This window comes from Nansenia antarctica (assembly GCF_963989245.1).
Source record: "Nansenia antarctica genome assembly, chromosome: 8".
Taxonomy (NCBI): Eukaryota; Metazoa; Chordata; class Actinopteri; order Argentiniformes; family Microstomatidae; genus Nansenia; species Nansenia antarctica.
In genome coordinates this window covers 14,867,435-14,871,139 of record NC_137678.1, presented here as the reverse complement: position 1 = coordinate 14,871,139, position 3,705 = coordinate 14,867,435, and the positions used below count along the sequence as shown (strand labels likewise).

Below are 3,705 nucleotides of genomic sequence, written 5' to 3'. Positions count from 1 at the left end.
ATCCCTCCACACCCCAGACCGTACGGGGCTGTCTCTCAGAGAGAGAGAGAGAGAGAGAGAGAGAGAGAGAGAGAGAGAGAGGAGACTTGTACACTGTGCCTCTCGGTAGGGGTAGGCAACAACGATCGGACATAGCCGACAAGACCGCTCTTGTCGACGAGACAGAACGGAACGCGGAGCGCTTGTAAGAGAGAGAGAGAGAGAGAGAGAAAAAAAAAGAAGTGTTTTCTCTCTCTCCATATCATCGGAGCAGGACCGATCCCCCTCGTCGGTCTTTATCGAGGTGTTTTTCACGGTTCCCCGGCCGTCACCGCTCCGGTGCGGGAGTAGCAGACTACCGGGTCTCCAAGCCTGCAGAAACACCGGAGAGCTGCCGCCGTTCCTCAACGCCGCTACTGTCTGCACCCGGCACTAAAAACACACACACCGTCAGATGGTTTATTCACACCAGACAGTGAAGGCGGGGGGACCCCCGGTACCGTCATTGTGGTTCTAAAGGACCCGGTTTGGGATTAGAGAGCCTTTTTACCACCGGGATCTGAACTTGGGATCAGCCGGGATGGGGAAGGAGCAGGAGCTACTGGACGCCGCCCGCACGGGGAACGTCGTGTTGGTGGAGAAATTATTGAGTGGGAAAAAGGGACTATTGGGGACAGCCTCCGGGTCTATACCGCTGCCTAACCTACTGAGGTGAGCTGCGATAGAAACAGGCACTTTCTATTCTATCCCCTCTGTTATAGGCCCGTCTGTCTGCTGTCTCTCTGTAGACGCACACGTCCTCTCTACCGCAGGGCCAGGCGCCGGGCTGGTTCGGTGCGCTAAAGCAGAAGGACATCGGCGGCTGTTTAACGCCAAGCCGAAACTCTGCACTGCACTTTATATACAGCACTATTCATGCACTGTCTGTCCTGTGTTGTCCTGTTTTTGCCTGTCTTTGCATTTGTACTTGTTTTGTTCATGTATATGTGAAAAAAGCATAAGTGCACCTTCTGTAAATGCCAAAGCAAATTCCTACATGTGTCAAGTATAATGGCAATAAACGTTATCTGAATCTGAATCTGAATCTGAAAGCGTGACATGGAAGCGAATGTCACTTTATTCCAACTTAGAATTTCTGAGTGCCCGGCCGAGGGAGCTAGACACAGGTCCCTGTCTCCCTGCTAGAAGTATCTGTCTCTCTGCTGGAACTGTCTGTCTCTCCCTGCTCCGTCTCCCTGCTAGAAGTACCTGTCTCCCTGCTAGAAGTGTCTGTCTCCCTGCTCTGTCTCCCTGCTAGAAGTGTCTGTCTCCCTGCTAGAAGTACCTGTCTCCCTGCTCTGTCTCCCTGCTCTGTCTCCCTGCTAGAAGTGTCTGTCTCCCTGCTAGAAGTACCTGTCTCCCTGCTCTGTCTCCCTGCTCTGTCTCCCTGCTAGAAGTACCTGTCTCCCTGCTAAACACAGGCCCCTGTCTCCCTGCTAGAAGTACCTGTCTCCCTGCTCTGTCTCCCTGCTAGAAGTACCTGTCTCCCTGCTCTGTCTCCCTGCTAGAAGTACCTGTCTCCCTGCTCTGTCTCCCTGCTAGAAGTACCTGTCTCCCTGCTCTGTCTCCCTGCTAGACGCAGGACCCTGTCTGCTGTGACAGCTGTCACATTGTTGAGCACCGTCACACTGGCCTGGTCAGACGATGCTTGTGTTCTCCCTGGTGGTGTTCTCCTGGTGGTGTTCTACCTGGGGTGTTCTACCTGGTGGTGTTCTACCTGGTGGTGTTCTCCTGGTGTTGTTCTCCTGGTGGTGTTCTCCTGGTGGTGTTCTCCTGGTGGTGTTCTACCTGGTGGTGTTCTCCTGGTGGTGTTCTACCTGGTGGTGTTCTACCTGGGGTGTTCTACCTGGTGGTGTTCTACCTGGTGGTGTTCTACCTGGGGTGTTCTACCTGGTGGTGTTCTACCTGGTGGTGTTCTCCTGGTGGTGTTCTACCTGGTGGTGTTCTCCTGGTGGTGTTCTCCCTGGTGGTGTTCTACCTGGTGGTGTTCTCCTGGTGGTGTTCTCCTGGTGGTGTTCTCCCTGGTGGTGTTCTACCTGGTGGTGTTCTACTGGTGGTGTTCTCCTGGTGGTGTTCTACCTGGGGTGTTCTACCTGGTGGTGTTCTCCCTGGTGGTGTTCTACCTGGTGGTGTTCTACCTGGTGGTGTTCTCCTGGTGGTGTTCTCCCTGGTGGTGTTCTCCCTGGTGGTGTTCTCCTGGTGGTGTTCTCCCTGGTGGTGTTCTACCTGGTGGTGTTCTACCTGGTGGTGTTCTCCTGGTGGTGTTCTACCTGGTGGTGTTCTACCTGGTGGTGTTCTCCCTGGTGGTGTTCTACCTGGTGGTGTTCTACCTGGTGGTGTTCTACCTGGTGGTGTTCTCCTGGTGGTGTTCTACCTGGTGGTGTTCTACCTGGTGGTGTTCTCCTGGTGTGTTCTCCTCCAGTGTAATCATTCATCAGGAACCAGGCCTACAGTTAGATGGTCATTAGAAACGTTGCAACGTAGCATGAAATTCATCTCTACCTGGAAACAGTAACACTCAGCACAGATTGTGCAGCAGGACAGAGTTTTGTTTGGAAATCTCCCAACAGTGAATAGATGAGGGTTGCATATTTCCGGTCCCACTGCACCTTTGTTAATTTGATGATGAATGAATTAAGAATTTGAATTCCCAGTCTTTTGAAGTCCAGATGGTGGTGATACGGTTGGTTAGTTGAGATGAGGAGGCAGAGCTGGGTGGTTAGTCAGTTGAGATGAGGAGGCAGAGCTGGGTGGTTAGTTAGTTGAGATGAGGAGGCAGAGCTGGGTGGTTAGTTTAGATGAGGCAGAGCTGGGTGGTTAGTTGAGATGAGACAGAGCTGGGTGGTTAGTTTAGATGAGGAGGCAGAGCTGGGTGGTTAGTTTAGATGAGGAGGCAGAGCTGGGTGGTTAGTTGAGCTGGGTGGTTAGTTGAGATGAACAGAGCTGGGTGGTTAGTTAGTTGAGACAGAGCTGGGTGGTTAGTTTAGATGAGGAGGCAGAGCTGGGTGGTTAGTTTAGATGAGGAGGCAGAGCTGGGTGGTTAGTTGAGATGAACAGAGCTGGGTGGTTAGTTAGTTTAGATGAGGCAGAGCTGGGTGGTTAGTTTAGATGAGGCAGAGCTGGGTGGTTAGTTAGGTCAGATGAGACAGAGCTGGGTGGTTAGTTTAGATGAGGAGGCAGAGCTAAGTGGTTAGTTAGTTGAGACAGAGCTAAGTGGTTAGTTAGTTGAGACAGAGCTGGGCGGTTAGTTGAGATGAGACAGAGCTGGGTGGTTAGTTGAGATGAACAGAGCTGGGTGGTTAGTTAGTTGAGATGAGGCAGAGCTGGGTGGTTAGTTAGTTGAGATGAGGCAGAGCTGGGTGGTTAGTTTAGATGAGGAGGCAGAGCTGGGTGGTTAGTTAGTTGAGACAGAGCTGGGTGGTTAGTTGAGATGAGACAGAGCTGGGTGGTTAGTTGAGCTGGGTGGTTAGTTAGTTGAGATGAGGTGATTAGTTGGATCTGTCCCTCTCCTCCCTGCCTCTCTCTGGGTGTCTGGATGTGCGTGTATAGTGGATGCGACGGTGGAGGGGGGAAGAGAGAACTTAAGGGTGACCATGAGAACAGTGTGTGTGTGTGTGTGTGTGTGTGTGTGTGTGTGTGTGTGTGTGTGTGTGTTGCCGCCGTCAGACCCCTGGTTTCTGTCCAGTA

At 52.3% G+C, this 3,705-nt stretch overlaps 1 pseudogene across 1 annotated transcript in view; it reads left to right on the top strand.

Moving 5' to 3' along the window:
- Positions 1–559: 559 nt before the first annotated feature.
- Positions 560–3,705, top strand: part of LOC308163901 (ankyrin repeat and sterile alpha motif domain-containing protein 1B-like) — a 165,687-nt pseudogene continuing 162,541 nt past the window's right edge. Inside the window, exon 1 of the transcript in view lies at positions 560–690. The product of the transcript in view is annotated as an ankyrin repeat and sterile alpha motif domain-containing protein 1B-like (transcript). The remainder of the gene's footprint in view (positions 691–3,705) is intronic.